Source organism: Rhea americana, unplaced genomic scaffold, assembly GCF_003343005.1.
Source record: "Rhea americana isolate MKP2758 unplaced genomic scaffold, rheAme1 scaffold_169, whole genome shotgun sequence".
Lineage (NCBI taxonomy): Eukaryota > Metazoa > Chordata > Aves > Rheiformes > Rheidae > Rhea > Rhea americana.
The window spans coordinates 849097-858144 of NW_028185805.1; positions in this window are offsets into that span (position 1 = coordinate 849097).

Sequence of the window (9048 nt, forward strand, 5' to 3'; positions counted from 1 at the left end):
TTTATATGCATATATATATAAAATGCATATATTTAATCAGCATGTATGTATGTAAATATGTATGTATTATTTACCCTCATATACTTTTAGTCAGATTATAATTCTGAAGTAATTTACAAGAATAATGAATGCTACATTTGCCTTATTATGATTACACTCTTATTTGTGTTTCCTGTCAAGCTGCAGTTGGATGGAATTTGCAACTCAATTAAAAAGCACAAAGCCAATGTTGTAAAGTTATTTGTTTTAGTTAAATTAAAACACCTTAAAAGCTGGTTACTTAGGGAAAACATTCATTTATTTAAATGGATTTTAAAACTAATTGATTCATTAAACAAAGTGAGTATTGCTGTGGTTAACAAATTGTACTAATAGTTTCTGATCATCATGTCTGTCATGATTTTAGAACTAACAGATCTCAGCCTGCTTCACTTCATTTATATTTGTGGATGGGAAAGAGCAGGGGATAGTAAGCTACCCATTTCTTTAGCAGCCAAAAATTTCTCAGCTATGAATAAGTTAGTCACTAAATTTAAGTAACTAAACAAACAGAAATGCCGGAAATATAGTCCTTACACTTGCAGAAGAGGCTATAGCTTTTTAACTAGTTCCATATTTTGCCAGATTTGGATCTAAAACTCTAACTCATGAGTTAGCTGATTTAGTAATTTTCTTTCAGCAGTTCACATGTACTACAGGGATATTAATGTTTATTTAATACAAATAATTTAATGATTATGGTAAATATAGACATTGATGCAAGTTTTCAGTATTTAAATTTAGRTTTGATATGGATTTACTAATAAAAGTATATTTCATTTAAATTAGGAATATGATTTAAACATATGCTTCCACTCTGGAATCCACTTTAAACCTGTACAGAGTTATGCAAAAGGACAGAAATAGTCACCCACCAGCCAGTAGCTGTTGATCCAGATGATTACAAAGAACAATCCCCATCCCCATCATCTCTTAACTGCTCAATTCTGAGGACATACAGTTGTCTGAAGAACAGATACCCCTGATATGCAGTCTGCTAGTTGATGGGAGGCAGAGAGATGTCACAAGCTCATGTGTCCATTTGCTTATAAGGTGTTTCCCTGTGGCAATAAAGACAACTAAAATATGCAATGTTTTTATTCATATTACTTTTCTAGGTGGTCCACTCCCTGAAGGAATTCCTAAGGTCCTGAGCTAAGTTGCCACTGAGGAAATGTTAGGAAATGTTTAATGGCTTTTAACTYAAAGCAATGTGTCTGAGGCAATAACAGAGAGACATAGTGAATGCACCTTGAAAGGATGACATAGCTTCCTGCATTTAAGCCTTGGAGTGTCATTGCTGTGGCTTTGAAGGTGACTGGACCTCAAGAACTGCAGCTCTGGACGCTTCTTCTTGAGATACCTCCATATACCTGGGAGTAGAAAGGAGGAACTCTCTATCACATGTGCAAAGCTATGCCCTAGATATAYAGCAGAGCAAAGATGCTGGGGTCACAGCCCTTGGGCCTGTTTGGCTTTTGCGGTCTGAGCCAATATTGATCAAAGATAGGATAAATGGATGGATAGTATAAAGTTGTATATGACTGACTCATAGAGTACACATTTCTCACAGAAGTGTGCCACGTTGCTACAACTTACTTACGAGAATATGAACTCCGAAGTTGTTTTTAGGACCTTTTTTGTTGGTTTCTGGGGGAAAAAATGGGATAAAAGAGTTCTGAAGTGTGTGTTGAGTGGTAAGAATATTTCCACAGAAAGCTATTCCCTACTGTGGACCTACTGTTGTATCTATACAAGCAGCACAAGAATGAGATAAGACTATTGATTATTTTGTTTCCTGACTTCAGCTCTGAGCTCAGTCCTATGGCTTTGGAGCTGTCTGGGAGGATTATCAAGGACCAAGGTAGTGATGGATTGCRTATGATGCACTGCAAGTGAGATTACTTGAAGTCCTTTTCTCTCAGTAATGATCCTGCAAGACACTACCTGGTTCAAAAGGAATAGGACACTTGACTTCCCAGAAAGATAAGTTTCCTTTTAATTTACTGAATCACAGAAAATCTCAGAACCAATCAGTGTCTATGCTCGCTGACTGTAGTACCTAGGTGTTGCAAGGTTTGTGTACTGGGACACAGGAACTAAAACTGAGTGTTAAGACCATTCTAGCAGTTTATTCAGTAAGTGATCTGAAAAAAAAAAAAGAAAGCCTAACAGGTGGAAAAAAAAAAAGTAAAAGTAGGCCTGGTAGAAGATCAGCAATCAAAAAAACAATTTAGGGGGCTGTGCTAGAGCTCTAGCAGACTGGTTCTTCAGTTAAGTCTTGGCCACCAAAACTTAAGCTTATGTTTTCTTCTAATCACTTTTGTATTTCGTTGATGCAGTGCATCTCATTGCATCTCATTGATACAATGAGAATAGCTGTATTCAAATCATGAACTAAACTCACAAGTTTAGTTTGCTGGACAAAGCATGTATTTTTATGTGATTTAAAAAAACAATAACATGATTTAAATTCAAACTGATGTACACATATTGTGTACTGYATTATTCATTCTATTCTGCATGGAAAATTCTTCAAAAATCTGAAATGTCTACTAAGTTTTTGAGATATTTTTATTAAATTTCTGTTCTTTTACATCATTTGTTTTGATTTTAATGTACTAAAAAACTTTAATTTATCTAACCCACAGACCATTTATTACACATTTATGGAGCAAAATAGATGCAGAATAGCAAATGATGATATATGAAAAAATATTAAAATAAATGAGTTTTTGGCATAGGCTCTCCATAAAGAGCACTAGTATCACAAAATATTCACAATGCATTATTTAAGGTCATGTATATTCTACTTTATATTTAACACTTCTGTCTCAGAAGCCTGGAAAGGACCCTAYGGACCTTTTCAATAAGACATTGACTACATGAAGCACTTGTTAGATCAAATGCGTGCACCAAATTGTGGATGAATATATGATTCAGGATATACCACTCCCAATGCAGATAGAAGAGCAAATGAGAGTTTATGCAGGGGCAAAGCCTGTTAAGATGAGCTTGCATGACTTTCCCTGACTGAAAGAAGTATTTTGGGTATAGACATTTCTAAAACTATGGGCAGAAAGAGTAAAAGAAGGCAATGACAGCAAAAAATAAGTTTCCAAAGTTAGGATGAACTTGAAAAGATGCTGTGCCTCATCTCTCTCAGGATAAAAACTGGTCTTCACAGAAGTTCTCCTGATAGCTATATCGGCTAAGTTTCTCTTTCCCCTCCTTTACACACCACCACAGGTAGAGGTGAAGCTTAAATTAGCAAAAGGAAATTGCCTGTGGGCTCCTGGCACCACTTCCCTGAATGACATCTTTGTCTGGTAGGAGTTTTGCCAACATTAGTGAACTGCTAGGGAACACAACTGGTTTTCACACTTCTCTCTGGAAGCAAATCTTTGTCATGTGAACTTGGCCTAGGACGATAATTGTTGTTATCCCAGCAGGCTGGGTAAAAGTAAGGCATTCATTCCAGATGCCTTACTCGGGCTTCAAGGCAGTTGCTGTCTTAAAATGCAAGCCTTTGTTTTTCCCATAAACTCTCTTCCAAGAAAATGGACTGTTATTTCTGAGTTAGAACTAGCATCTGAAACTATAATGATTTACATATCTGTCAGGCCTCTCATCTGGAAYGACTGTTTTAGAGGTTGTTGTATCAGTTGATTTACCACTTACAGGCCAAACACTGCAGCTTCAGAACAAGGAGTSCATTAACTCTTGGGTAAATTCTGGCTGATTTTTCCACCATGAGTTGGCTGCTTCTGTGTTCATGTAGACGTCCCCCTCGCTCTGCCATACAGTCATATGCTTTAACCTATCATTTGTCCACCGCACTTACACACAGCTCTGGCTGCAGTACAATATGTCAACTGCTTAAGACCAACTGTGTGCATTGTTTTTGCCAAGGGGAAAACAGTACTGGATATGTATGAAACTGCAAGGTGAGCATGGATGGGAATTATGTAGCCGCTTGTAGTGAACTGAGATAAAACATGAGGGTTGTCCTCTTCTTGTTTGTGGACAGTCCTACTTTCTCAGTTTTTGAAATGACATAGAGAAGACCAGTGCTCCCATAACCTAACAAATCAGGGGAATATAAACTGGATGATGTGGTTGTAGGACCCAAACAGACAGCTCAGAATAGGTTTTGAAGTATCCTATTGCTGACTTCAAAAAAGTGTGATGTAGGGACATGAAATAGATTTGCTGGGTCAGAGTAAGTTTGGGACTGGTTGGGCTCAAAAGCTGGAAGCTGCTGCTGCTTCTGGGAGAATAGTATCCTACATCTGATGGTTACCCAGTTTCCTCAAAAGAAGGGAAAAATACCTTAATTAGCATAGCTTTTCATCTTCAGTTGCTTTACATGGCACCATTGCCAAAGAAGCTGGCATCTTTCTGCTAGAGAAAATAAAAATAAGAGATGTTTACCCTCTATGACTATATTCCACAAAGGCACTGTTGTAAAAATAGCTGGAAAAATTCAAATCTGTGTTGTCACTGAATACGTTTTTGCTCTCAGATTTTGCCTCCTCAGCTGCATGGTAGGTGGAAAGATTATGATGTGTTCTAATACAGTGCTCAGATGTAAATATCAGTCATGTTACTCACCACAATAATGCAAACAGATGGACAAGTTAGATCAACTTCTACTTGGTCTTCTGAGTGGGACCCAGCTAGACAATAAAACCACACAGGAATTTAATTTAAGCATGGGCTTAAAACAGTGAAAAATGTCTCTGCCACCCTTCCCTCTATTAAGACCTGACCTTTCTGAGGTCTTAATTGTCCCTCTGAGCCCCAGTTCCACGTCGGTCACAAAGGGGAGTCCTCTGCAGAGAGCAGGGGTTGCTCACTGTTCCTTTAAAAAGCAGTAGGACTAACAAAAAAAAACAGAGGTTCATTACTGCAAAGGAGATAGACACTATCTAAGAAATTAGTTTATGTAAGGAACATTTCTTACAGATATCTTTGCTGTCATTGCTGTCATCATTAATATCACTGGACTGGACTGTCAGATGCTTAAGGTAAGTGTAGGAGGAGGCAAACAATGCGCCTGCCTCAAAGCACATTAGTTAATAAAGCTTTTGTTACAACTTGATTTATTGTCTAGTTTGTAGTCAACATTAGTTATTAAACATTTCAGAGAGAGAAAGGATTGCTATGACAACAAATATGAATAATTCATCTGAAGGGGAAAGGGGACATGCAATAATAGAACAATTGCTAAAATTCCTTTTAAAGGATTTGTGTGCATCAGAAGCAATAATAAAAAGAGAGAATTTCAATATATGCTGTCTTGCTAACTGCAGCTTTAAAAATATCTGTTATCACTGGTGGCTTGCAGAGTACTAGTGAGAGTGCAAAATCTGCAGCAGCTTCTATCTTATAAATAGTGAAGTGGGACACAAACAGCATGTCAGGAAGCATCTCTACATATTGAAGTTTTGAGTGCTCTGAACTTGGTTAAAATTGTGGACTTTTTTCTGTCATAAATGCTGAGCCACAGAAGTTAGTGACCTGATCCAAAATATCTGTAAAATATTGTAAAACAATGTTCTTTAGATTGTGAGATCAGTTTCTCTGGGGAATTTATAGTATTTTGCTCAGAAAAATAATTCCCAAAGAATTTAAAGAAAAGAATAAAAAATGATTTAATGCAAGAATGAAAGTAGGTTCATTATTGCTCTTGCTTTATTATATAATAACAATCTCTTCCCAAGAAGGCTTTAATCATGCATTTTGTCCCATTCTCTTGAACCCACAACATGCACATTTTTAACAAAACATGACAAGTCCTACTGAACAGATTTTTTTTTTTTAAAAAAAAGAAAGTTATTTTACCTTTTCTTTCAAATAAAGATACCAATCCATGAAGGAAATAACTACTGATCCCCCCAAATCCTAGATGAATCTACAAAAGGAAACAGCGTGGATAGCATCAGTCAAAGATTTTCTGTCCTATTTGGCTGATATATGTTACTCTAGACAGATAATAGCATACATTTTAGAGGCTGGTCACTATGGCAGTTCAGGCTTTAGTCTCTCTTCTGGCACAGCAGGGAGGTGTGTGCCTGTTGTTACCATGTATTCACATACAGGACGACTTAAAATGAGTCCAGCAACTTAATTCATGGAGACTATCAATATTCATTCTGTGGAGCAGAGCTGGACTCAGTACTGTAATTACTGCAAGACCAATGGTCTTTCTCCCTTTTCAGTACAAAGGGAGATCTTCACTATTTCAGTCCATGTTCTTGGATTGATTCATGATAGTGAAGGAACATCAAAGCTGAGGCTGTCTCAAGGATTTTCAGTGTGTTCCTTAGGCATGTATTGTTCATAAATAAATGCAGAGCAACTTAGTGCTGTGAAGGTTCCTGTCTTGCAAGAAGGTGTGTGAAGATAAGGACAGAGGTGACCCAACACAGTCAGGACTTGCCAGTGTATAATACAAATGAGGGTGGTCCAGTTTAGCTCTATTTACAGCYAGTAGCAATGGTCTTCATGTTAACCATCCCCTGACTCTATATCTCTCCTGCCACTCATATCCATGCTCTTCTACATCAGCCRGGAGCATGTGGTCACCCTGTCTGTGCTGTCCAAAAAGCCCCTAGGAAAAGAAGTTGTACATAATCACACAGAATCATAGAATCAGTCAGGTTGGAAGGGACCTCTGGAGATCATCTAGTCCAACCTCCCTGCTCAAGCAGGGTCACCTAGAACATGTTAGACAGGGTTGCATCCAGGCGGGCCTTGAAGATCTCCAGAGAAGGAGACTCCACAACCTCTCTGGGCAACCTGGTCCAGTGCTCTGTCACTCTCACAGGGAAGAAATTCCCCCTCACGGTCAGGCAGAACTTCCTGTGCTTCAATTTCTGCCCATTGCCTCTTGTCCTGTCACATGGGACAACTGAAAAGAGTTTCTCCCCATCCCCTTGACACCCTCCCTTCAGGTGCTCGTACACATTGGTAAGCAGGCTTCTCTTCCCCAGGCTGAAGAGGCCCAACTCTCGCAGCCGTTCCTCACAGGGCAGGTGCTKCAGCCCTCTGATCRTCTTTGTAGCCCTAYRCTGGACTGTCTCCAGTAGCTCCATGTCTCTCTTGGACTGGGGAGCCCAGAGCTGGACACAGTASTCGAGATGAGGCCTCCCCAGGGCTGAGKAGAGGGGCAGGMTCACCTCCCTCGACCTGCTGGCAACAGTCTTCCTAATGCACCCCAGGAKACCATTGACCTTCTTGGCCACAAGGGCACATTGCTGGCTCATGGTCAACCTGTCATCCACCAGCACTCCCAGGTCCTYCTCKGCAGAGCTGCTCTCCAGAAGGTCAGCCCCCAGCTTGTACTGGTGCCTSGGGTTATTTTTCCCTAGRTGSAGRACCCTGYACTTGCCCTTGTTGAACCTCATGAGGTTCCTCTCTGCCCAATTCTCCAGCCTGTCYAGTCTGTCATCTGGTGTTTTAAAGACAGTAATATATGAAGGGGATGGGCAAAGAAAGAAAATAACCTTAGTAACTTTTYTGAGTAGAAACTAGTTCTGAAATGTTAAAATGCAAGCCTCCTTCATGTCTCTGACTAAATAAATAAATAAATTGAAATAGAGCGTTATAGATTACAGACTTTAAAATTGTATTTGTATAACTTAAAGTGGATTAGAATGATAACACAAATTGGTGATTAGTTTAATAAAGTTTGATATCTTGTAATGTTTTGAGAAAATTAATTAAGGCAGCCATTTTCCTGCAGTATAAAAATCAGTTACTATGTCTGCATTGCTGTATTATTATACTCAATAAAAATGCCCTTAGGATTTTTAGCATGTGAATTAAGCATACACTTCTAACAGCTAAGCTAGYAAGAAAGAAGGTCAGCGCTCCTTTATCTGCTAAATGATCCAGGAGCTGAAATAGATCTACACAATGGGCCTGAAAAATCAACTTTGTAGAAAGTCTTTAAACTCATATTTACAATTCCTCATCAATCACTGTTTCTTTTTTCTTGTTCTTTTTTTTTTCCAGGGTGATCTCTCATAAAACCAAGCATAATTCATTCCAAAGAAGGTCTCAGATTCAAAATATTCATCTTTAAAAGTCACTTCCTGCAGCAGTGAATTGCAGAAGTGAGTTATACTCTAATTCCATATGGCTTTTTACATGCTCTGTTTAACATGTTTTGCCTTTATTCTTTTCCTCCTTTTGTCATGTATTTTGAAATAATTTTTAAAATAACTTTTTGATTTTTTCCCTTCTCCTTTACCATTGCTGCATATTAATTGCTTCTTACTTTTCTCTTCTTCTTCACAAACCAGCTTTCATATGCCCCTAAATGCTCTGATGATGAAACTCATCAGACAAAATAATATTTAACTGGAAAATAAGAGAAGAAAATCTAATTGACCATTCCCATTTGCGAGGCAAGACAGACTGAGACTCGAGAGTCAGCTCATAGTGTCTGCCTAAGCCTGCAGCCCAGCAGGGCTGCGAAAAAAAGCATACCAAACTGTAACAGGGCAGCGTAACAGGATTACCTGCCCAGAGAAGTTAGCTCCAGTTGGCTGTGGACGTCACTAGAGTTCATTTGTGATATAGGAGACTCAAGAATTGTTCTTTGTAACCGTATCAGTGTCTGAGCTGCAATTTCTTTGCTCTTTTGTGGAAGCTCAGAGAACGCTAAAACATTATTACAGAAAGTAAACGCATTTTTACAGCAGCAACTGATGAAGTCCCATCTGGACACAAACTGAAGGAGGGGTGCTGCAGGGCCAGATTCCCCCCAGGATGAAGTTGTAAATTATAATTAAACCATCTATGTCCCTTGACAGCTGCACATGGCTACATGGATTTTAGAGATACTAGCAGAAATGTGAAATGGAAGCTCTTCTTTGCATTGCCGTACCTGTGTGCTCTTCATGAGGGAATGTGCTGCCTGGCTCAGGTACAATCGCCTTCCTGTGTTCAGCATTCCCTAATCTCCAAAATGCCAGTTACCTTGATGGATACCTCTGT